The following is a 27,064-nucleotide window of genomic DNA, read 5'->3' as shown; positions in this document are numbered from 1 at the left end:
AGTATTTATGATCAACTGCTGGTATGTCCAGCACATTAAAATCATCTGAAAAAGATGTAAAATTTACAATTTTCTATACAATTTAGAAAAATTTTGAATTTTAACTCTTTAAGGACGATTGGAACATCGGTGTCCCATAAAGAAAATAATTTTTCCTGACTACGTAAAGTTATTTTTTTCTTATGTTTGCACGTAACTGCAAAGTAGAAAGTTGAAGAAATCAAGGATTTTTTTGCAAGTCTCCATCTATTTGCTATATAGTAAATTTTTAAGCTAAAATATGACGAATTTTTAAATTGTCATATTGAAAATTGATTTTAATAATTTTTTATACTTCCAATTTTTTTAAGCAAAACCGTTTTGCAACAAGAAACTACAATACTCAAATATAATATTTTTCATTAGAGTGAAACTTATCAGTCATTGGTATCGTCAGGAAAATTACTTAAATTTTTTAGCTATTTTTGTCCCTATCGTTCGTAGAGGCAAGAAATACACTGAATCAGACTCTGTTGTCTTTTCGAAGGTTAGATGTAAGACGTTTTACAAGTTTTGTTTATCGGATTATTTTTATTGCTGATTTTCTGTCAGCGAAAACTATCTCGTCGTTAACATCTGTAAGCCTTTTAATTAAATAAAAATACTTAGTTTCGTGGGATCTAAGTTCTAAATAAAAGAAGAAAAGTAAGAAAAATTATACCATTTGTATGTTAAAATGCTCCATCCGTTATTAAATCGTTCTAGGATACATTTCGAAATCTCACTGTTATAATCCCCCAAGTGAGTCTCGGCTAAAATAGAAAGCACGAGTAATTTTCTGTTTTTTGGAAATAATATACAGTGGTGGAAATAAGTATAATTCCACCCCATTATCCTCAAAGAAACTCAACAAAAAAGGAAATCTCGAAAAAAGTCATACGTAGATTATAACGTGCAAAAATCAAAATCGACATTTTGATTTTTATTCTAAATATTTTTAAAATTATAATAGAATTTTGTTTTTTAGACTGGAAATAAGTATAATTCCATACAAAGCACTAGATTATTTATTTTTGACCAATTTATGATCAATATCTTTTAATAATTTTATTTTTGACAATTATTAATAAATTAAAAACGATTTTATAAAATTTTATTTGAAGTTTTGTTCAAATATCGTGGGGAAAAATGCTTAACGAATAAAAATAAAGGAAAAAAAAATAAAGTTTTGATGGCAATGAATTTTAGAAACAAAGAAAAATGACTAGGTCCTATCAGATAATGGTCAAATTTGTCAATATATCAACCATACATAACTCTTAAGGTATCCCAAGGGTCAAAAGTCTTCTGTTGTTAGAGGCCAAACGAGCTTTTTGCCTCTAACTGTGTTGCTTTTCAGTGAAAAAAAGGACTTTTTCTCCGAAATTTTATTGTAAAACGATGCTTTCTGTTTAATCTGATTATGTTCTAATAGTTTTGTAACAAAATCACATTCGTAAGTGGCCTTGGGTTTTTAACCACTGTATTGGCATTAGAAGAGGTATTTTTTGAAAATATCATAATGGCATTGAAAGGGGTGTTTTATTATTAAAAAATTAAATTAGTAAAGTGATTGGGACTTTAAATCTAAATCAAAATAATAGACTTTCTCAATTACTTAAGCATTCTTCCATATACTAACTAGGTACTATTTCGAGTATCACTTCGCTGTTATAATTCTCCAAGTGAGTCACGGCTAAAATGGAAAGGACGACTGATTTTCAGTCTTTTTTTGGAAATATTATAATAGCATTAGAATTGATTAATAAAGTGACTGGATCTTTCAATTTAAGTAAAATTAATAGACTTTACAGGTCATTTAAATATTCCTTGAGAAATGTAAATAATTAGGTTGTTTTTTAAATTTCAAATAATACTTCACTGTTATAATCCCCCAAGTAAGTCTCGACTAAAACAGAAAGTGTAACCAATTTTTTGTTTTATTTAGAAATATCATAATGGTATTATAGCGCTATCACACTTGCATATTAAAATTTTAATGTGATTCGCATTAATTGTCGCTTGTGAGCATCCAAATATGTTATTTGTGTCTTTGAGTCACTTAATATTTGGGGTTTTTCTATTTATTGATAAAGAAGTGGACTTGGCCTGCAAAAATAAGTTTAAATTTACCTGAAGCATAAATATTTTTCACATTAAAAACTTAAAGAGAAAATCGCATTAATTTTTCGCATTAATGCTATAAATCAATTTATATCAAATTTTGTGGGCCAAGTCTACCTTTTTATCAACAAGTAGATCAAATTTTGAATATAAAATGATTCAAACCCACAAATTACACATTTGGACTCTCACCCAGCGACAATTAATGTGAATCATATTAAAATTTTAATGTACAAGTGTGATAACACAGTTAGATGGGGTGCTTTATTATTAGGAATTGAATTAATAAACTGATTGGGAATTTCAATATAAATAAAATTAATAAACCTTCTTAATCACTAAAACATTCTTAAAGAACTGTGGATAAGTGTTAGAAAATAGTGTTTCAAAATTATTTTAAAATATATATAGCTTTAAAAGCTTATGTGTTTAGATGTTATTCCTACTTTAAACACTGTTATTAATGTATCTGATGAATACTAATTTATTTGTCTTATTTCAAGCATTTTATGTAGTCAGTGAGTTAAAAAAAATACTAAAGAATTCGATTATAACAAAGCATCCGACGCTTTGCGAGCTGCTCGAACTTTTGAGAAGAACCTCTGCTTTAAGGTAAAGTGCCCTCAAGTCGATCGGTTCTTCAATTCGACAGGAAGAGCTTTTTTTTCAATTTATTTATGTTTGCACTAATATTTGGCGTATGATCTAACATTAATAGGTCAATTATTCCATAAATAAATACGAATCAGTGACAATTTTATAGAAATTCACCATCAAATTCATCAATTCAAATCAATCAATTCACTTTACCTTATATTCTTTTTTTTGCGCGAATTTGTCGGGTGCATAACAGATTATTGTCGATTTATGTTTGTCTGTAGATTACCATAAAACCATCCTGAAAATGAAAATTGTTGAAAAAGAGGGTACTTTAAGAAATCATAAATATATTAATTAATTAATTGAGCAAAGCAGGTGAAAATTTGGCTCTCCAGGGTGGTTGAACTTTGATTTTAAATAATTTAACATGGTGATTCTTCCGATGAAAGGTGTCTAAAGACGTAATTTTATTTTTTTATTAGGGGATTCATTTATAATAGGGTTATTGACTCATTAAAGATGTAATATTCAGCAGGACTACCTCCAAAACATATCCAAAAATCAACGAAATCGCCTAGGCCAATTTTGAAATAAATCAAAAAGTCATATTTTTGGAGGGAATAAAAAGGGTGGAGGGTAATTTGGATAACTGACTAAAAATTGGATTATGGAAATTGCTCTCTCCTGGAGTTCCAGCTGCTAAGAATTTAGCCAAATCGAAGCTTTATAATTACAAATTTTCCCAAGTGGTGACGGAAAGCAACTTTCCTAATCTTCAAGCTTTTAGTCAACAAGTTTTTGATATTTTGAATAAATATTTACTGAAAGTTTTTCTAAGAAATTCAGGGAAGTTTTGCAAATTTCGGGATATTCGCAAATAAGCCTCAATATTTTACATTTAAAGAGTTTTTAATACACATTGATCTTTTTTGTTAGGAGAAGGCTTTCAGGCTTTGCACATACTCTGTCTTCGAACACTTTACATTTGTCGTAAATTCTTTTATTAAATCTGACTTTATGGCAATAGATTTGCACTAGCTAGCCTTAAATCACAAATTTCCCGAGAAAACGGTTCAAATTTATTAAAGGAATAAGGAAAAAATATATATAGTGTTCGAAGCCAGAGTGTGTCCAAAGCCAGGGTGACATGATAACTTGTTTTCGGTACTATCGACTGTCGATTCTGAAAAATTTAAACGATTGCTGCACTTCCTGTAACTAATACAGATATTTATTAACTGTCATATTGTTTCAAGAATGTCACAATAAATGGTTCAACAATGCGTAAAAAGTCGACATTCATTTAATCTAACAGATATAGATTTATCAGATTTATCGATACTATCAATTCGATAGTGTCGAAAAGTTATCATTCCACCAATGGAAACCTTCCCGTGCTACCTTTTCAGGAGTGTGGTTTAGAATTTTTAAGGATATTTCATTGTCTTTGTTTTTCTAAAATAATTACAAAAAGGATTTAAAAAGAATAGGACTATAAAAATTGCTTTGTGTGCAACATCGGACACAAAGCTTTTTGATCTCTTCCAAGGCTTATTTCACAGCATCTCGTTCGCAGGGAAAACATTGTTTTCTTTGGCATCTTATAAGTCTTTGTAAAATTAAAAAGTAAAATTGGAATTTTGAGAAACGTTACAAGTGTCCAATATTGCAAGCCGTCCGAAATTTAGCTCAGCTTCCCCAGAAAACAAAAGATATCTTAATTTCAATCGCATGATCCTTTTTTTTCTTTATTAAAATGATCAGAAACTTCAATTAGAATTTTTTGTTGGCTTTTGAATATTTCTAATAATTTTTTGTAAGCTGTTTGTAAATATTTGTACACAAGCACGAAATGTACTTAATCATTGCTGTGGAGAGAGACCAATGTAAGAAAATTTCCCAATATTATGTGGGGATATAAATTGAAAATTTTAGGTATTATTTACGGTGGAGATTGGCCCTTTTGTGCTGAGTTTATTGTGAAAGAAATTGCTTGCATGACTGAAGGTCGAACCTTTTTGAAATTACACCTTTAGTACTGAAGATTGGTGTTCTCACAAAGTCCCTCAATTTGTGTCAGAAACATCACATCACAGAACACCTTTCGACTTTTTCACACAAGGACTTTGTTGGTTGGGGCAAAAGTGAGAAATTTTTCCCAAAAAGCATCCCTATTTTCCCAAAAAGGTGGTGCCTAAATATTTAATTAAAATCTTCTTAATTCCAATGTAATTCAAATAACGCGGCACAAAGTCAAAGTTTTCGTGTGTCTTTTCAATTTTGTGGGAGCAAACATGTCGAAAGAAAAACAGACATTCAAGTGCTTAGAGCTTTTCTCATTTCAAATTTTGTTGTTTAACATTTTGTACCAAAAGAGGCCTAAAAAAGCCATTCAGATAGAATTCATGCAACACGAAGAAAGTATTTTTGAAATAATTTTGATACTATGTTTAGAGAGAATTTGTCCTCTGTGACGGATTTTTTTTGTGCAATCACCCCGAAAGTTCATCGGGTTTGATAATGTTTCCACTGTATTTCCATAACATAAACTTGTTGCATTAAATTGCGATATTGTGCTTAAAAGAGCAGGGGAAACGAAGTGAGAGAGACAGAGGCGAAAAACCTTGACATTGCTATTAGAGTTTTACGTTATCAGCACAATCCCTAAACCAATAAAAACACAATTCTTTTTTTTATTATGAGAGCACACACATGGATTAAGTAAGAAGTTCATAGACATTTCAAGTATGTGGTGATAATAGGACTTATTTATCTATATGAGAATTATGTACAAGTGCAGCAGACACACGCGCGCGAAAAAAATGCCAAGATTCACTCAACATTGTATTATTGCGGCTTTTTTGTTAAACCTACTTTTCATAGAGATATCTCTAAAAACAACAAAGCTCTGCTTGTACAAGGGAGACATATCAATTCCAAAAAAAGAACATAGCAATGGCGGAACAAAATTCGCAAAGTGCTCGAACCCATGACAGAGAGTATTTAGTACTTTATTTTGATTTAAAGCGATTCATAAATAAATCTAAAACCGTCAAAAAATTTTCATAAAAGCAATAGTTTTTTATTTTTAAATTTAATATCAAAATCGTTTTGCTGACTATTTTTAGAAATTGCCAGTAAAATTCTCATTTATCAGTAGAAAAAATTGGGAAGTAAAAAAAAGGTTATGATCAGTTAAAAGTCAACTTTGATTAGGAAAAAAATATTCCTAAAGAAGTCAGTACTGCTCAATAAAAATATCAATTTTAATCAGAAAAAAATCAATTTAGACTTATAAGAAATCAATTTTAATCAGTAAAGCCTCAACCATACTTTTCAGCTCGGTATAATTTCCTGAAACAAAATTCGCACCCCTATCTTTCTCAAAAGATTTGCATAAGTCTATCCCACTCTTTCGGTCTCAAAATTTTACTGAACTAAATTTAATTTGGTTTGATGGTCAAAGGAAGAAGAAGAGCGTGAAAGAGAAGGATGGACGTATGCAAGGCTTTTAAGAAGGAATGGAATGTGAATTTTGATTTTATGAAATTTTTCTAATCAAAAAGGAGTGCTGGGGCCATAAAAAATTTAATTTTTCTCAGCAAAAAATCTACTTTGGTCCTGCTTTGCCAGAACATAAACTAAATTTATTTTGGTTAATAATAATGGCTCCGGCACACCTTTTAGATCAGTAAAATTTCATTAAATTAAAATTTGCATCCCTTTCTTTCTTAAAAGTTTTGCATATGCCTATCTGATTCCCTCGCGCTTCAAATTCGTTTGAGCTAAATTGAATTTGTTGTGATGTTTAAAATAAGAAGAAGAGTGCAAAAGAGTGAGATAGACAAATGCGATAGTTTTGAGAAAAAAGGGATGCGAATTTCAACTTTATGAAATTTTCCTGATCTAAAAGGTGTGCCAGAGCCATAAGAAGTCAATTTTAATCCACTAAAAAAATTAGTCAGTAAAATATCTAATCTGAGTCAGTGAAAGAAAAAAACAGAAATTTCGGTCAGTGAAAGAATAGAGCTTTGTTTATGAAAAAATCAATTTTATTCAGGAATTTGATATGATAGAACATATACTTAATTTCTTCTTGCCAGAAAAATAAATCGATTTTGGTCAGCAAGACATTCAATTTGATTAAGTCGAAAAATAAATTTCGGTCAAGTGATAAATAGTTTGATTAGTTTAAAAAAATCAATTACTAAATTTATTTTGATCGGCACAAAAAACAACTTTTGTCAATAAATAAGTCAATTTTGCTCTACAAAGTCTGCTTGGGCCTTAATTCGGGAGAATATAAATTAAATTTGCTTAAATTTATTTTGATCAGTACAAAAAGCAATTTTTTTCAACAAAAATTTGTGTTGATTTTGATTGAGTAGGAAAAAATTATCACTAAAAATGTCAATTTTGCTCTTGACTTGACAGAACATACTCTAAATTTATTTTAGTCGGAAAAAAACAACTGTGATCAGCAAAAGTCTATTTTGATCAATAGAAATCAATTTCGGTCAGCACAAAATAGTTTTGTTTGGAAAGAATCAATATTGATCAGTGAAAAATCGATTTGAGATAGTAAAAAAAATTAAATGTAGGAAATGTAAGTCAAACGATGATTTCGCTGCATTACAAATTTCTAAACATACTATTGATCAAATTTGTTTTTCACCTGACCAAATTTAAATATTTACTGACCAAATGTAATTTTTTTACTGGACAAAATTAATGTTTTTATGCCTTCAGTACACTTTGCATAAGTCTATCCCACTCTCTTGGACTCAAAATTAGACTGAACTAAATTTAGTTTGGTGTGACGCTCAAAAGAAGAAGAAGAATACGAAAGAGAAGGATAGACATATGCAATGCTTTTAAGAAAGAAGGGAATGCGAATTTCGACTTCACGGAATTTTCCTGATTTAAAAGGTGTGTCGCAGCTTTTAGTAACCAAATTTGATTTTGACTTACCTAAATTGAAATTTTAAACTTCCATTACATCTTTTAGATTGGGAAAGTTTCATTCAATTTAAAAAAAGCATAGTCCCTTTTTTGTTTTTTCCCTTATTGCTTCGCATATGTCTATTTCATTTTTTTTCACTCAAAAATCAATTGAACCAAATTTAATTTGATCTGAGATTTAAAATAAGAAGAAGAGTCCGAAAGAGTGGGACAGACATATTGAAAGCGTTTGAGAGAGAGATATGAATTTCGATTATATAAAATTTTCTGACTTAAAAGGTGGACCAGAGCCACCGATCATTTTTTAATGAAAATATTGTTCGTAGGGGAAAGTGCCCATGCTTGATACCATTGGAAGCTTCGTAGTGACTAAGTTTTTCCTATGTTTTTCAATAAACGTGACTTCGCAATATATTTTAAAAACTGGCCACTCCCCCATAGTTTTTAAAATATGGTTGTGATGAGTCACATATATATATTGTAAAACATAGAAAATTTAATCATTACGAAGCTTCCAATGGTATCAAGCATGGACACTTTCCCCTACTGCAATAGCCAAACCTATAGTAATTTACAGTTTAACCGGCATCCATATAAGTTTTAAGTAGACTTCTAGATTCAGACAATAACACTAGATTCAGACTAAAGATACACCCATGTAGAATTTCGAATTAACAATCGATTTTAGTCATTCTTTCAAAATATAACAAATCATTTACTTTTAAGATCAAATCAAAATTGAAAATTTTCCATAAAAGTATTATTAGAGTTGGACCTTCTAGATACACAAAATGACACACGTTTAGGTAATTGTCACATCACGATAGGCCCATATGAGGTTCCATACTAATTTTCATCTTCTAGAGGTACTGTATAGAACATACGACCTATTCGACAATCGTTAACCCAGTTGACTTCTTTAATCTATAACAATTAACTTGTAAGCTACCCATATCCTATGTCAGGACTTGTCGTAAAGATTGCAGGAGCTTTTCTGTAAATAGAACATCGCGTTTTCGTATCTATCCCGTATCCTCTTACGCTTTCTCTTTAAGTCCTTTAAGTTCGAACAAGAAAAAAAGAAATAAACTGTTTTATGATTCTTTTTCTTTTCTTTTTGCACAAAACCTTTTCTAAAAGCCCATCTTCAGAGAATTTTTATTATTGTTTAGCCTATAAAGCAAATATCATAGAACCGAGATTTTGCCAGTACAGTCAAGTACAGGCAGATTAGACAAGATGATACCTCATAAAAAGTCCAGTCAATAGACGCTCGAAAAAAAGTGCTAAAACTTGAGCTTCAAGCGCAATTGAGTGACCAATTGCTTCTGGATTTTTTTTATCACATCAGACAATAGATTTCCCAAGACGAAATAAATTTGTCTCAACCTTCCATCAGCAGGTGCCTTATCTCAAAAATTTTCTTTCACTTCTTTATCAAGAGTGTATTTTTCGGAGAAATGTTAATTACACCTGTGCCATATTAACTTTTTACTACATGATATAGGGAGGATTTCCCCTCCATGGAATGCATGAAAAACTCCATCAAAATTTGCAGTGTTTTTTTTTCTTTACAAAATCAGCAGATGGTTAAGAGCAATATTCAAAAACCTGACAGTTGCATGAGAAGTTAAGTTTTGTTTGTCGAATAAATTAAAATTCATTTCTGTAGCATTCAATTACAAAGAAGAACTCATTAATTCACTAAATTTTCCACCATATTTGAATTGTAATTTAGGTATATTATACTATTCAATCTATATAAATGATTTATTTGATAAATTTAGCAAATATAAAATTGAATTTCTATTCTACACTGAAATCGCTGTATCAAATTTCGAAATTGGTATTCCAAACTGCATCACCCAGACTGAATAATTTTATTCTGCTTTTGCAATGAAACTATCAAAATGCAGTTTTTGAGGGTGTGAGTATTTCAAGCTCAAATGTTATTTTGAAAATTTATGCAGTACAGGTTCTTGTTAAATTAAAATTTTCAGGATAATGAATTCGTACTTTTATCAACATTCACCATTCACAATGGAACATCCAGTTTATTTTATTAATTTTAATGCATTTGATTACTATTACACAATAGTGATGGTATACATTACATCGACAATGTATACAAATCCACTTGGCACTTTACTTGCTTATAAAACTTTCGTAGAGTTAAGCGCTGTGCATGAAATTTTTTTTCCGCTAATAAAAATTAATTGTTCTTATGCAAATGATTATTTAGGATTTACGCCAAACTCATGAATCGTAAATTTATCTTCAATCTTCTCTTTTACGAGTATGAGACTTAAGGCTTAGTCATATAGCTCAATTTTCTCTAAATTCTCAGCAGTCAAGATTTTTTTTCGGAAAATTTTGACTTATGGGTAGTAGGAAATTGAGGTCTATTAGATTCTGAGAAAACTAAACTTGTTTATTAGAATTTTGAGAACGTCCGGGAACTCTGCTAAACCTTTAGCCAGAAGACTGCTTTAGTAACTCAATAACTACAGGTAGCATCGATGTTGCTCGCATGAATTTTAACCTTCCGTGTAAATGACTTATGGTACTATTCCAATGAATGATGAACATGTCTTTTTAGCACTTTTCTGTTTACTGTTCTCGAGTGCTTCTGCATTATCGACTTCTCTGCGTGTTGGTTTCTGTCTCGAGAGTTATACCAGTCCATGTCGTGTTCTAAAACCACTAAACAGTCGTGACAGTAATCAACGCAAAGAAAAGTCGATAATGCAGAAACACTTAAGAACAGTAAAGTGTTGAAAAACATATTCATTTTCCATTGGAATACACCATTAATCTTATTGACTCTTCCTTATATTTTTGACAGGGAATTTTGTGTTGTAAGTTCTTAAGTGTTTACATCAACTTCCAACGCGTTCTTATAAATTTGTAGGTGTTCTTCAGATCTCCTATGAGTTCGTGTTCGTAAGTATTCCTCATTTTACTGCTCGATCTCCTCGGAGAGAGCAGTATATACAGTGGCGGCCAAAATAATAGAATCACTTTGCAAAGCTTATATTTTTTTGACTTTTGTATTTTTTCCCAATTTGTTGATATAATGTTGAAGTAGAAATCTTCAAATTATTAAAATCGTAAAATAAGGGTCGTTTTGGCCGCTAGAGGTCTCTATATTACACAGAATACGTCAATAGTGACATTCAGTTCGGCCAAAAAAATTAGAAAACTATTATTTATGGTTTCTAAATATGGCTTTATTTAAACTTATTCGACTTATATACCACATTCTTTAATATAAATGAAAGTGGTTCTATCGTGTTGTTCAAATCAAGATTCACAATTGATGTATTCTGTGTAAAATAGAGACCTCTAGCGGCCAAAACAACACTTATTTGACGTAAGGTACTTATTTGAACATTTCTATATCAAAATTATTTCAACGGATTTGAATAAAGAAAAATGCTGCCCCGGAGACCACTTTTGTCAACAAATCTTCACGTTTTAGACTATTTCTGTGAAATGTCGTCGCGCTGTTTGTCCGTCTGTCCGTCCGGCTGTCCCCAGCTCTAGAGGCCAAACGGTTAGAGATATCGAATTGGGATCTTCAGGGGACCCCCTATAAGTCGACCCAATGATCGTTAACATGCCCCTCATTTTCCCCAAACTCTCCCCTTCCACACCAAAACCATGTTTTTTGGGATTGCTCGAAATCGCGTCGTGCTATTTTTTTTCATTTTTGAATATATTTTAGAGATTATCCAGACGAATATTTTGCCTATATACGAAAATATCGTTGAATCATTCCTAATAATTTTCAAAGTCAAAGGTTAAATAGACACTAGAGAGCGCATTTATCAAGGGAATGGTATCATTTTTGAGCTCGTTGGAAAGGTTTTGGAATTTCTTGTAAAACTGAACCGGTTCCAATCGGTACTGAACCGGTAATGAGTCAGTTAATAGCAGATAACTAATTTTTATCCGAAAATCAATTCTATTGCTTTTAAACAAATTTGGAGAATCTTTTGAATGATTTATGAATCGGTTCAAATCGGTTGAGTACCGGTAAACTATAAATGATGCGAAAGTACTTTTGCGGTATAGCATCTAAGTCATGAGTTCGAGCATTTCGCAAAGCCTGGGACGCTTTGCGACCCCTTTGTGTTATTTTCCATCAATCGTATCAGAAGTATTTTTCTGTATTTCATTCGAAATTTCCGATGTCACTCGAGTTTAAACGAACATTGTATTCCATAAGAGCTAACCAAGCGTCTGGCAAGTTGGCCTTATTATATGGAGCTATTTGAAGCCAATTCCTAAATTGATCTCGGACTCAGCTCACAGTGCTCCAAGGAAAAAAATTATTTAAACAAAAATTTAGTATATTTATCCCTCCATACGGTAAGGTATCTTGTAATGCGAGAAAACTTCTCACTTTTTAAATATTTAGCATAACGATCACAAGTACAGAAAAATTCCCATACGCATTTGTATGTGAAAGTAAGAAATTGGCTTCAAATTTGAAGGCCACTCGCCGGGGACTATAGGAGCTAACAGACATTTAAATCTGCCGATATCATGCTGATCCGACGAGTTCTGACGAAATTGTACCGATCTGTAGATTTTTAATTCCAAATGGGCATTATTTTGCAGATCGCCGCTCACGGTTCACTCTGAACCAAAATATATATTTTTACTTTCGGTTTTATCCGCATGGTGTTTAAAGTACTTTCTGTTTGAATTTCGAAGTGTCTAGTGTTAAAATAAATTTGTTTTTGCTTTGTTGTGAGAAAAATCAATGTAACGAGACTAACTTCTCCTTATAATCACTGAGCAGTGATTTTTCGCAGCTTCTTTTTCAGATATTTCACAAAATTTTTCCACCTTCCGTTGAAAGTTTAGTTTGAAAATTCGAAATTGAGTTTGAATTCTTCGAGCATCAACGTCCTTTTGTTCGAATAGAATTCTATTTACCTTTTTATCCAAGACACTGTTGGAGAAACAAACTCCAGCTGTGAATGAGAAGAATTGGTGTAGCTTATATCATGTCAATGTATTCTTTACGAGCATTTACATTCATTACGGGGTGATGTATTTGCTTATAGTTAAAGTTATTCACCAATGAAAGTTAACTTTTCGCTTATTAAAGCTTTCATTATGCGTTATATATGATAATTTTAATAAAAAAATATATATTATTTGCAGTGCTATTTCGTAAATTTTGACATAAGTGTATTACTCAATTCGTCATTTAAATACAAATATATCCGACAATAATTTTATTTAGTGATTATTTACATGGATTAATTAATATAGTATTAAATCAAACAAAAATTATGTTATTTAACATAATTAATTTTATCGCACAATTAATAGAAGGTAAACTTTCAAAAGATAATGTTGCAGTAACTAAATTATCCATATTATCTACTAAATTTACGGGCCATAAATTTTCTCTTAATTCAATAGAACATCCCAAATAAATTGTTTGTGAAAGAACAAACAAAAAATTCAATACGATAAATGTGAGGAAAATTTGATGTTGGTGAGAGAAAAATTGGGCAGATGGGTTTCATCATTATTCCTTCCATTATCCTCGCATTTTCCACACATACAGACAGAAAGAATTTTCCACCGAATGGCTCTTGTACGAAAAGGAGAATTAATCATTTCTAACTCCATCGACAGAAAATGACCACTATTGTATTTTCCAAGGAAAAGCCCGGCGGGAGGAAACAACGCTGAGAGGCAAAATCATTCAGTCGCCGTTTGGTGTGGAGGCGATAACAGCATTCATTTAATCGAGGCCTGGTGACGCATCTCGCATCCCGACGCCCACGCACCATCATGAGGAAAAATCCATAAATTCCGAATAACTAATCCTGCCAACACTTAGACATGGGGCGGAAGTATTAGCGTCAACAGGCTGAAAATTTTCACCCAAAAGCATTTATCGCTTTCCCAGCATCACCAATGCTCAGCAGAAAGGCTCATTCCTAAATTACCCAACATTAATTTTTGTGTCCTCCAATTCTTATGCAAAATTTGGCCTCTGGGAATTTTTGCAAATAGAACATTCATCTAATTGCCTTGAGCAAAATTTAGAAAAGAAAAAAAAGAAGAAAAGAAATTTTCTTCTAGGTGGGTTGGATGATTTTCCTTTATATACTTCTTGGGATTTTTCAACAAAAATAACAGCTTCGGAGAAATATTCTGCATTTTATTATTAAAAAAAAGACAGAGAATATTACAATAAAAGCATTGTGGTTGAGAGTTTCCACCCACACACCTTCAAAGGAAAACTTTGATGAGATGAGCACTGCTAAATCTCAAAAAAGGTCTTATATTATTTGTTAAATCCAACGCAGACAAAGTTAATTTAAACAGAAAAACACATTTCTATCGTTTTATCATCTTTAGAACAAGTTGAAGATAAACCTCTCAATATTCATGATACCTCAAAGTCAGGAAATAAACTATCTTGAACCTATCCCAAGTTATTTTGAGAAAGTGTCCCATTTGATGTGTGATTGCCTTAGGACAAACTTGGCATTTCCACGGCAGAAAACGTGCTCATAGTCATCCTCTGTAAATCATAAAATTGATGATTCTATAGCATTAAATACAAAGGTAATCCAGTTTGGTTAAATTAAAGCCAATCTCATAACATTTATCAGCAAATGAATTTTGTGGTGAATTATTTGATACATGGGAGTTCAATATTCCCACATCCATTACCAATATTATCCCAAAGATTTCCTAATGGATAAGGGATTTTCTGAAATTGAAATTAATCCTTTTATTTCACTTCCTCTTAAATCTTCAATTTCCAAAAACCTTTTGAGACATTAAATACGAGATTGCCATTGCATTGGAAAATATCATCAAAGGAAAATTAAGTAACAAGTTCCATTCAAAGCAATATGAATAATAATATTGATTTTGTGTTGAAAATGTATCAATAACTCGCATTCAAAAGAAAGTTTTTTATGGCATAATAAAATGAGTACAAAAACTTTCAAAAACACGGTTTAGCTGAATCAAAGCAAAATAATTGGTAGACTTAGGGTAAGTGTCCCAAATTTCGGCATAGTTGCATGCAAGCGCCAAAGTCTCAAGTTTGAAATGTAATATATTTAATAGAAATTGTTTTTTTTTATTCCTTCTACTTAAGGAGTGTTGCTTAGAATCTTGTAGACAGTTTATCGTCTGTATTTACTCTAAAATCATTCTTAATACATTTTAAAATGAATAAAAATATAGACATAGCTTTGGTGCCCTATTTCGGCCACCTTCATTCTCATAGGTCCTTGCCCTTCGGGAATTCTTCCAATATCTTTTTCACGTTATCTCGTTTGTCTAAGCTACATTTTTTGTTATTCTTTTACATTGTATAATCTCTACAGTATGTAAAAACTAAAAATTCATGGAAATTCAAGGAACAAAAAAGGTGGCCAGAATTGCAAGCTGGCCGGAATTTGGCACACTTACCCTAATATTTTTTCTTTAACTTTAATTTTTACGTCATCTTCGCTATGTACCGTAGATGCCGATATCTTAACTTCCCTGCTTTTCGTAAGCTTTTCTTTAATTCTAGCACTCATGGATGGTCCAACGACCATAAGGGCATTGAATGAATGGTCTAAAGATCATGTTAAAGTGCTAGAATTAAAAGGAAAAGCTTACAAAAAGTAGGAGGGTGCAAAGACACCGGCATCTACGGTACATAGCGACAACGACTAATGCCCTAGTCATATTTACGATTTAAGCCGAGAGACGATTTAGTGGAAAATGATGAAAATGAAGTTTAACCATTATGTCGAATATAATTACGCTAAGCCGTCTGTCGGCTAATCCTCAGGTCTGTCAAGGCCTAGGATGATTAACTAACGGATGTAGCATTTTAATTCAGAAATGGTATATTTTTCTTAAATTCTTTATAATTTTTAAATCTTAGATCTCACAAAAATTAATATAACACGAAATGGTAGGCACATGTACAGAAAATATTATTTTTATTGAATTTAAAATGTTAACCGGTGTTACCGGTGTTACAAATAGAAAATTTGTCAGAAAAATTCAAAAAATTGCGAATTTTACGTATTTTTCATATAGGTTTTAGGAACGGTTATCCTCGTGCAATCATTATAAATTTTGAGCCAATAACATAACATTAGATACTCTTTCATTTGGTAAAAGTTTTAAAATGATTGCATTGGGTTTTATACTAAAACTAAAAAATTACTTAAGAAAAAATATACCATACTTTTGTACGGAAAATGTATGAGAATGCTCGGCCCTGGTCAAGGCCCTGATTAGTAAAGACAACGACGACACATTATTTGCGATTTATAAGTTCAACCGTTACCACGGGGTCAGATTTGAGTTTTTGTTATGGTTAATAATATTATTAAGTAGTTAGCTTTTAAGGTTTAGGGGGAGGCTTTACGGCTTCGCATACCTCTAACTTCTAACACTTTATATTTCCCATTTTCGTTCATGAATCTTCTAAGAAACTTTAGTAAAGTTTCTTAGAAGTGAAGAACCACGAAAATTAAAGTTGCTGATATTCCACACCACAGATAGTAATCGATTTAACACTGTGAGGAAAGAAAAATAAAGATGAAAAATTTAATTTTAAGATTCTAAAGTAGGGGAGAGCGTAGTATCTTTGAACGACATTAGTTTCGAAGCTTTTGCTCAAAGGCGTCCGAAGGTAGCTCGCTTCCCCTGTAGTCCCAGAAATGAAATAATAACAATTTTTAATTTGTATTAACCCATTCAGTCAATGTACCAGAAATACTTGAGATAGAATGTTCATATTTTCGGATTAGTTTCCCACAGATTAGTAGATAAATTTTTTGAAAAGAAAAAATTTTTATCTCATATGGGGGCGCGGGGAGCCTCTGTCAAACACACGTCTTAACGGTCACTGAATTTAAATTCTGTGCATTAATTAATTACAAACTCTATTGCTTTAGATAGAGTGACTATCCAAGAATACCAATTGGGAACTAGAATTCAAATCAGGAAAGAGGAAAGAGGCCAATTTTAACAAATTTGACGGGATGTCGTATTTTCCGTCCGCCATTTTGAGCAAAAATTTTGCATGACCTTCCGCGAAGCAAGAAAATAATAACAAAATCTATTTTCATCTCTGTCGGACTATTTTTCTCAAGTAATTGAATAACTAACGTTACTAAAAATCCATTCTCGACAGCAATTCGGATAAAAATTGCCCAGAAATAAATCATCAAGAAACACTCCATTTGCGTATGATGTATAATACAATGGTAAGGAATGGGTTAAAAATATTAAATTCCAATTTTAGCTTTTGGTGTTCATGAAACGTGTTGAAAATGTAGCAGTTACTCTGTAACACAGAGAAAATCGTTTTTTGTTATAGAGTTCTCGATGTTCGATATCCGAAAATCTATAATTTTAACTCATATGCAATTTATGTAGCGAGAGGGATTTACGCATGAAAATATTTAATTAATTGCACAAAATTCTCTCTCTATGAAAATTTATCGAGGAGGACATACCTGGTCAAATATCGCGGTAATACTATTTTCTTCGGCTCCTTCTCGTCGTCTTCCCCCTCCTACTATGGCGTCGTGCGCCCTCTTCCGCAAATTTTTCTAATCTTCCCACACGGCCACTCCTGACGATGCATTCGCCCCGAATGCTCCTGATGGCCACGGCTTCATAAGATCGGCTGCTGCTGTCGTCTTGTTAGATCCTTCGGATTCACCAACTTTCTTTAACTCATAACGATCACGTGGAAAAATCTTAGTCACTTCATAAGGTCCACTAAACTTTGGTTTCACTTTTCGTCCAACATCAAATTGTGTCTTTTGTAGAGCCACTAAATCTCCTACATTATACTCCTTCGCTTTATGACTTCGTAGATTATAACTTCGTCGATTCTCCTCTTGAATCTTCTCGATGCTCTGCTTCACTGCTTTTCTCAACTCAGCTCTCTTATCGATGAACTGCTTTCTAGATTCATCCTCCAGTACTTCTATAATCCTCACGTCTTCAGGATTTCTCATCTTTACACCAATCATCACTTCAAATGGAGTAGAATCAATACTCCTTTGATGAGATGAGTTTATGCACTTCTGCACTTTGTTCACGTGCTTAAACCATTCATCCGGCTTTTCAATCGACAGTTTTGTCAACGTGGGAATGATAATTCCGTGGATCCTTTCGACTTGTCCATTGCCTCTAGGTACACCAGTTGCGACGTGATGTAGCTCTATTCCTCGTTCTTGGCAATATTGCTTGAATTGACTTGCAGTAAAGGCTGCTCCTCTATCGGCTATAACTCGTGCTGGATTCCCAAATACGTCTGTCACCAATGATAACTTCTTAATCGTCTCGTCTGAAGTTGTCGTCTTCACTGGGAATAACCAAACAAACTTGCTGAACGCATCTACAATTGTTAAGATGTAGTTGTAACTCTTTCTTGTTGATGGCATTGGTCCCAAATGGTCGACATGAAAAGTATCTAAAGGTAAATCTCCTTTTCCAATGGGATGCAACTCGCCATCTTTCTTCCCCTTCTTACGATCCGCCAGGATGCACTGCACACAATTGCTCATACATCGCTTAATCTTGTCCTCAAGATTAGGAATCGAGAATTCTCTCTCGATGTCTTCTTTCGTCTTCTTGACACCAAAATGTCCTTTTTCGTGAGCCTTGGTGATGATTTCTAACTGCATCATTTCTGGAACGACCATCTGTCTTTTACCATTCCTCTCAACATACAAAACACCATTTGCACATAGGTAATCATCACACGGTCCAGATTCCAAAGCTATCTTAATCGCCTTCACTCTATCATCGCTATTTTGCGCTGAAATCACCTTCGATGTCACATCATTGGATCGTTTCACCATCATGATATTAGCTCTAGATAACGCGTCTACATGAGCCATTTTCTCGCCAGGTCTATGCTCAATCTTAAAGTCGAACTCCGACAATTCTAAAGCCCATCTTGTAATCTTTGGATGCAATTCCTTTTTCGACATCGTCATTTTGAAAGCTGCACAATCGGTCACGAGTTTAAATTTCACGCCCAAAAGATAAACTCTAAATTTTCTCATAGCTTCCACTACTGCTAGGAATTCACTCTCGTACGAATGATAATTCTTTTCGGCTTCATTCGTCGTTCGGCTGTAGTAGTGACACGGATGCATTTTTCCATCATCTTTACTCTTTTGCAGCAGGATAGCTGCTATTCCATCTTTGCACGCATCGGTGTGAACTTCCGTCTCGTCTTCCACGTCAAAGAGCTTTAACACTGGATACTTGGAAAGCTCATTCTTAATCAAATTGAAAGAATTCAATTGTTTGTCTCCAAACTCAAATGGGGTGTTCTTCTTCAACAAGGAACTCAGGGGACAGGATAGTATCGCAAAATCTTTGACAAACTTTCTAAAATACGAGGCCAATCCATAAAAGCGTTGCACTTGTTTTGTCGTCGTTGGTATCGGATACCTCAAAAGTTTATCCACTTTCTCCTCCGATGGTTTAATTTTTCCCCCACTTACTGAGTATCCCAAATACTCTACTCTGCGTTGTAAAAAGAAACACTTCTTCCAATTGAACACCAAGCCATTCTTCCTGGCTACTTCCAAAACTCGTCTTAGCTTTGAAATTCCGTCTTTTTCATCTTCAGAGGGAATGATAAGATCGTCAACAAATGCAAGCAAAATTCCCTCATTCATCAATTCTTGGAAAACGAAATTGATAAATCGCCCAAAACTATTTCCACTAATACACAGACCGAAAGGGGTTTTTGTGAACTCATACTGCCCATTGTGAGTTACAAATGCTGTGTATTTCACGCTTTCTTCAGACACAGGAACGTGAAAATAGGAATTCTTCAAATCCAAAGTCGTATACACCTTCGTCTTTGACAATCTATCGAGCTGATCCTCCACAATAGGCATGGGGTACCTATCTCTAATGACTTTCTTGTTCAGCTCTCTGTAGTCAATGCACACTCTATAGGTGTTATCCTTCTTTTTTGCAAGAGCTATGGGACTTGCAAAATCACTGGATGACTGCCGAATAGTCCCGTCATTTAACCATTCAGTAATCTGATCGTCCACTACTTTTTTCTCCAAAGGAGCTAATCGTCTTGGCCTTTGATACACTGGTTCATCGTCATTGAGAATAATCTTCGTCTTAACCTTTACGTCTTGAGGTTTTTCTGGGTGATACTCTTCAATCATTTGAGCAACTTCGTCTTTATATTGAACAGGGACATTGATTTCCTCATCAATCGTCTTTATTTTAAGAATCCAACTGTCATCTGCTTCATCGTCTTTAACGTCACTGATCGTCTTTTCAATCTCATCGTCAATAATCTCATTTTTGTCAATATTGGTGAGGGAAATGTCACCTCGTGAACATGGTTTGATACTCACAGTTCCCCTCGTGATGGTGTAGTCTACATCTTTTAGGAAATCCCTTCCAATGATCATCTTTGCCGGAATGGTGTTGTAATTGACAATGTAGCACAAAAATCTGTAGGATTCTCCATCTATGGACGCATTCAACATCACGCTATCCGTTGCAGTTTCAATTGAACCTCCAAATCCACGCATTTTCTGCTTTGCAGGCTTAGACGTCTCGCATACTGCATTGATGTCGTTCCACAAATCTCGCCTGATCAAGGAAACATCACTGTACGTGTCAATTACACCACGAATCTCGAATTCACCGACTTTAACTATCACTGTATCCAATTCACTATCAACATCTTGGATAATGTTCACTTTTTTAACACTTTTGCCGTCTTTATTACCGTCTTTTTTGCAATCTTTTGCGATATGGTTGAAAGAATCGCATTTAAAACACTTTGGGCCTTTCTCACGGTCAGGACACTCACTGGATCGATGCCCATCAGCCCCACAATTGTAGCAAGTAAGCTTTTGGTTCTTCTTCTTAACCTCTTTTGCTTTATGCAGTCTATCTTCTTCACTGGACTTCCTTATGGCACCCTTTGACTTGCTCAACATCTTCTCATAGGTCTCCAGTTTCACCTTGAGGTCAGAAACGGTTGTTGCGGTGTACAAAATCGCCTTGTTGTTCATACTATCACAAATTCCGTCACAAATGTACTCGCACAACGTTGGTTCATCAATTCTACCCATCTTTGCCAAACGCTGCATGTCATAGACGTAATCAAGCATCTTTTCATTGGCACTCTTCTTCTTTGACATCAATTTTCTGTGAATATCGGCTGAATTGCATTTGCTCGAAAACTCATCCGTCAAAGCTCTCTTCAATTTGCGCCAATTTGTCAAACCACTTTGAGCAAACACAAACTTCTTCGCAGTTCCTGACAAATATTTCTTGCAGGCCACATATTTCTGCAAATCGTCCCAATTGAGAGTCTCTGCGAATTCCTCGAAATCGTCGATCCACACTGTCACATCCTGAGAGTCATCAGCACAGAATTTTTCGATGGAATCATCAATATCTCGCAGGCTAAACATTCTAGCACTATGCTCCCTGGCTTCCAGCGATGATCTTCTGATACCAATTCCCGCATGGAATCCCTCCAAGTCACTCTCAGAATCAACAGATTTGTTGTCAACACCGTCTTTGTTTTGATCTTGAATATTTTCGTCATCTGCGCCGTCTTTGTCTTCTGCGCGATTCAAATCACTTGCATTATCAAATGCCACAATCCTTTCTGCCATTTCAAGCTTCGTACCATCAACAGAAAGTCCTCTTTTTTCACATTCTTTGCTCAATCCATTTTTTGTAAACAAATCCACCAATTCATTCACTGACACTGACACATTAGCCGCCATTTTTCTACGTTTTCGATGTTTTCACTATCTTGCCAACTTGCAAGCAATTTCTCAGTTCACCGAATGTTCACTGGCGCTGCTATCAGAGTTCGTCTTTCGTCTTCGTGAGCTTTCGCTCCAACTATATCCGTCTCACTTTTCTGTCTCTTTCCAACTCAAGTAGCCGGACAAGAATGTTCGTCTTTTCTTTTTTCGCGATGCAAAATGGCTACCCTTGATCACACCACTCTCCGTCTTTTTTGCAAATTGCCGGCTTGCAATTGCACGTCTTCGCGAACGATATGATCACTTTTAAACCACGTTAGCACACGCGCTGCGTCTTTACACGTCTTTTATGAACACGAAATTGCGTTCCGTCTTTTTGCTAGCCGACACCAAGTATGGCGTCACGTCTTTTGGCTAAACTTCGTCTTTGGAAAAATTTTTATATCTCGCGTCTTTCGTCTTTTAGAAAACCGCTAGTATGATCCTCTCGATCCCGGTTGAGCCCCCATGTAGCGAGAGGGATTTACGCATGAAAATATTTAATTAATTGCACAAAATTCTCTCTCTATGAAAATTTATCGAGGAGGACATACCTGGTCAAATATCGCGGTAATACTATTTTCTTCGGCTCCTTCTCGTCGTCTTCCCCCTCCTACTATGGCGTCGTGCGCCCTCTTCCGCAAATTTTTCTAATCTTCCCACATTTATGCAATCTTACAAGGGGTTACTCAAGTTCGAAAATGTCTGTCCGTATTCCGTTTATTCCATGTGATTCCATTGTGATTCTAATGATTCCAAATTTATGATTCTCTTAATAATGCAATTTGGTATTCTGTGATTTTCAGTTATTCTATTCTATGATTCTGTCTATCCCCCATATCTTCGAATTTGTTTAATGTTAGATGTTGCTAAATACGATCAAGGTAATTTTTGAACAAAATAGGAAGAGCTACAATGTCGCTATGGAACAGGTTTAGGAAATATCTAATGAGAAAGCTTTCCGCATCAGGTATCAGAATTATCAAAATAGGGTTAGAATTCAAATTTTGAAGGAAAGTTTTTGAAACTCTAAAAACAGCAATAGAGTAAGTGTGCCAAATTCCGGTCAGCTTGCAATTTCGACCACCTTTTATGTTACTCGAATTTCCATGAATTTTTAGTTTTTACATACTCTAGAGATTTTACAATGCAAAAGAATAACAAAAAATGTAGCTTCGACAAACGAGATGACGTGAAAAAGATATTGGAAGAATTCTCGAAGGCAAGGAACTATGAGAATGAAAGTGGCCGAAATAGGGCACTAAAGCTATATCTACATTTTTATTCATTTTAAAATGTATTAAGAATAATTTTAGAGTAAATAAGGACGATAAACTGTCTACAAAGTTCTAACCAACACTCCTTAAGTAGAATGAATAAAAAAATCGATTTCTATTAAAGATATTAGATTTCAAACTTGAGACTTTGGCGCTTGCATGCAACTATGCCGAAATTTGGCACACTTACCCTATATCAGTCTATTTTTAATCAAAATTTCGTGCCATTTTATTCAAGGAAAAGCCTTAAAATTCAATTTTTGATTCTAAACACGTAAATAATATTTTTTTATCCGAATTTTCATTGTAAACTTTTAACAGAATGTTTGTCGAAATCTTCCTAAGAAAGTTAGAAAAAAAACAGGGAGGATTCTTTTAATCCCTTTTCCTTAAAACAAAAAAAAACTAATATTTGTGTTTGAAAATCAATTAAATCTGATTATGTGCTATCTGAACGATTTAAAATCATCAAAATCGGATAAAAATAAGATTGATTCTGATTTTCAAGCATATAAAGTTTAAAAGCTTTATGTCTCTAAGAACACCGATTTGGGATCCTCAAGCTTAAAATGCAATTTTCTGGAAAGGAAAGCTACTCAGATTCATGAAAACGCTTTTGTACCCTTTCTCTAAATCTGCCAAAATCATATAAATCGGCACAGTGATTTCCTCAAAAACAGATCGTAAGTGGATTCTATTTTCCTTTTATTGATTTTTAATCAAGCTCAAACTTTGGTTAGTTTGTGTTCGAAAAAACGATTTCTGTCAGGGATAGTTCTTAAATTTGGCTTCCCCCTTGCTAAAATCTTGGCTGCATCCTTACCTTTAAGCAGTCTTTAAAGCTTTGATTTAAAAAAGCCCATGAGCCTTTTATCAATCCTAAATAATGGGCAACTCAACTTTGTTCTTGGTATCCCGCGGATCCGCCTTAACCGCATTTGCTAACTGGGTCATTTACCTTGTATCCACCACGGGAGAAATCGGATTTCTTTTCGAATGAGACATATTCAACTTTTGTTGCTTTAGTTGAAAATGTCCAATCTTCTTTGGAAAATAAAAAAAAAACCATAGAAATCTGTGATGTACTATGACTTATCATTATCTATCGCGGAATATTGAGCAAGAATGATTCTATGATTCCATTTGATTCCAGTGATACTTGAAGAAATATCATTTTAGATTCTATCAGAATCTGATCAGTGATTCCGTGGATTCTGTAGATTCGAACGAAAAAATGTGGCGGTATTCCAAATTTGAGTAATCCCTTGCAATCTTAGTAACATTCTTACTGAGGTCGAGACATCTTTAACAATTTCACTCCTACTTAATCATTACGCAATTCAATAACCTTATTTTTATTTAATTTATTTCGATGATCCATATCACTATTACAGCTAATATCTGATGTTTGTTGCCATTTAAATATCGAAGAAAAAACCAAATTGGGCTTCTTAAATGACTCCCTAAAACACTTCAGTTGCATCTATATTAAATAAATTTTATCCTCTGCAATGTTGTTCACTGTTAGGCTGATACATCAGTCTGGGATCAAAAACATCTGCACTTTTAATGTAATTAACTATTAACTAGTGCAACACTTGTATAACGTTCTAATAGACTTAATTACAACTGCATGGGACAAATAATTTTTCATACACATAACCTTGATATTAAATTCAGTTTCAATAATTGAAAGAAACAGTTGTAAAAACGTACCTTACTTGTGATAAATTTTCCACGAAGCATAAAACCTTAATTAAAGGGCAAATAGATTTTACTCCAACACCTACCGAGAAAGAATCCAGATAAGCATATGGTAGCTAAGATTCTTTACAGGCGACTTGGGAGTGTTTGGAACGAATAAAAAGAAAGAATGGTAAATTGTATAAAATCCCTTTAATTTTTATCTATCCTTAAAGGTCGCCTGAAAAGAATCTTAGCTACCATTAGCTTATCGGTGCTTATCACTGGTAATTTTTCTTTTTTTTTTTTTAAATATTTTGACAACAGAAGACTAAGAAAAAATGTTCACAGAAAGTAATTAGGAGACAATGGTAATAGAGTCAGATCAGTTTCGATGTAGTAAAGGTCGAATACAGCGGAGCGGAGTGGGTAAGGATATGACTTATTGTTTTAAAAGTCTCTGCTTCTAAGGCCGTCTTCAGATTAGAGGTTTAGCCCAGTTCCAGAAGGTCTCAAAATCTTAAAAACAACCAATTAATTTGGTTCTTTGGAATCCAATAGATTATTTGGATTTTATAATACAATTCCAAGTCAAAATTTTTAAAAAAAATCTTGATTGATAAGAAGTTAGAGAAGTTAAGCCATATTGCTAAAGGCCCAATAGACTTAGGCTGATCCTCGAGAATATTTATCCTGTAAAACTTGGCAATAAAGGATTAGGTAATGAATATTTATAAAAAGGAACTCTAACTGATGTTCCTAAGCCCTCGGTGTATGATAGTTTAGGATAAATCTTTACTGACAAATTTTACAGGATAAACATTCTCGAGGATCAGCCTGAGTCTATTTGGGCCCTAAGCTTTAAGCCTGAAGCCCGTATAACTTCAATAAACTAAAATCTCATCGAATTCACCTCATTAACGTCGAAAATATGGTCCAGTCAAGTTATTTTTGATTATATGATCAAGGAACTTCGAAAGGAGAGTACGACCCATCGCAGGAACGGTCCCGACCTTAGCTGCAATATATTGAAATTACAGCTAAAGCATATCTAGTTTTTTAGATATTTGAACTCACAGTGGATCAGTGGATATAGTAGTGTCTCTAAGACTGTGGGGTCTCGCTCGGGTTCAAACCTAGGTTAGGCAGCTTCAAATTATTCAGCTGTAGTATTAGCCTCGAATTTGTCCAGTGAATGAATGGAATAGAAATGCCAAAGCATTGTGAATGAACTTCCTAAAAAGAGAAGTTGGTACAAAAACGAGTTCGACAGGTAAAGTTCAGTCGAACAAATAGACATTCACTGCCCAGATCTACAATCCGAGGCTGGCCTACAGTGATATAAGGCGACACAATGTCTATCAGAACGCATACAAAGCACTATATTGAACAGGAAAATGGGGATTGCATAATGGACCTAAATAAAAGGCCTGAATGCCACGGTTCCGAATGAAATATAACTAACTCATAGAGGCTATTTACACCGCTGCATTAGATTGGAATTGAACTGTTCGAAAATCGGATTTCGGATCATTAAGTCTTAATCTATGGTCACAATCTAAACGGTGTTATTGAGGTCATTTAAACTATCGCATTAAATTTAGGCTGACTTGTCCCAAAATCATATAGACACATCTTAATCTTAATCTTACTAAATATTCGACATCGAATTTCCGAAAATTGATTTATCGATTAAACAACCTTCGAATCGAATGAAGTAAAGTATAAGTAAAGTAAAAAGAAAGAAGTAAAGTATAATGAAGTAAAGTACAAAGTTTGCGCCCGATCTGATGAGGTTAGACTTCATTTTAAATCACAAAAGCCAAGATTGTAAAGAAACTCAAATAAAGGTGACGAATATTACATAAATTGAGAACTTTATCCTTGAGTCTTTAGTAGATTTTACACCTCGCAATACTATAACCAAAATGTCAGTGCAACGAAACTTGGAAATATTCAATAAAATGAAGCACAAAATTGAACTGGGAATCACGATTGCGACTTTTTACGATACACCTGAACAACCTTGGCAACGAATTTTGATTAAAATGTTATTCTTTTCTACAATATTTAGCTTGGTTTCATCTACATTCCATATTTTGAATACATTTCAAGGAGAATTTACGGGGAACTTAGCGATGTCGTTCATGTTGTGGACTGGATGTACGCAAATACTTTCTAAAAGTATCATAATGCGGTACCATCGAAAAAATTTACTGGAACTACTGGAGAAAGTCCAAGCACTTCACAACATTTTCGAGAATGAAGAATTAAATTCAATAGCGGAAAGAAGTCTAAAGAAGTTCAGCAAAATTTGGGAAACGTGCTACAAGTGAGTAGAATTGTATTCCCGATACCGAAAGATTTTCTTTTGATTTCAGGTTGGATCGATTTTTGATTTCAGGTTAGGAAAAGCAATACTAATCGTAGCCGTGATAATCTTTTCACTTTCTAATATTGTCAAAGGAAAGTCTGGAATAATAACACGAATACCATTAATTCCGGATGACCTTCCCTATTATATCAACATTATCTTACTCACGCAATTTCTCCTTCTTATATTGGCAG

At 33.7% G+C, this 27,064-nt stretch overlaps 1 long non-coding RNA gene across 1 annotated transcript in view; it reads right to left on the bottom strand.

Annotated features, from left to right (window-relative positions):
- Window positions 1-2,984: 2,984 nt before the first annotated feature.
- The window catches only part of LOC129804849 (uncharacterized), a 64,371-nt gene continuing 40,291 nt past the window's right edge, over window positions 2,985-27,064 (bottom strand). Inside the window, exon 3 of the long non-coding RNA XR_008752025.1 lies at window positions 2,985-3,040. This is a non-coding gene — a long non-coding RNA (uncharacterized LOC129804849). The remainder of the gene's footprint in view (window positions 3,041-27,064) is intronic.

Source organism: Phlebotomus papatasi, chromosome 2, assembly GCF_024763615.1.
Source record: "Phlebotomus papatasi isolate M1 chromosome 2, Ppap_2.1, whole genome shotgun sequence".
Lineage (NCBI taxonomy): Eukaryota > Metazoa > Arthropoda > Insecta > Diptera > Psychodidae > Phlebotomus > Phlebotomus papatasi.
Note: the sequence above shows the minus strand (reverse complement) of the source record. Positions and strands in the feature narration are given on the sequence as shown.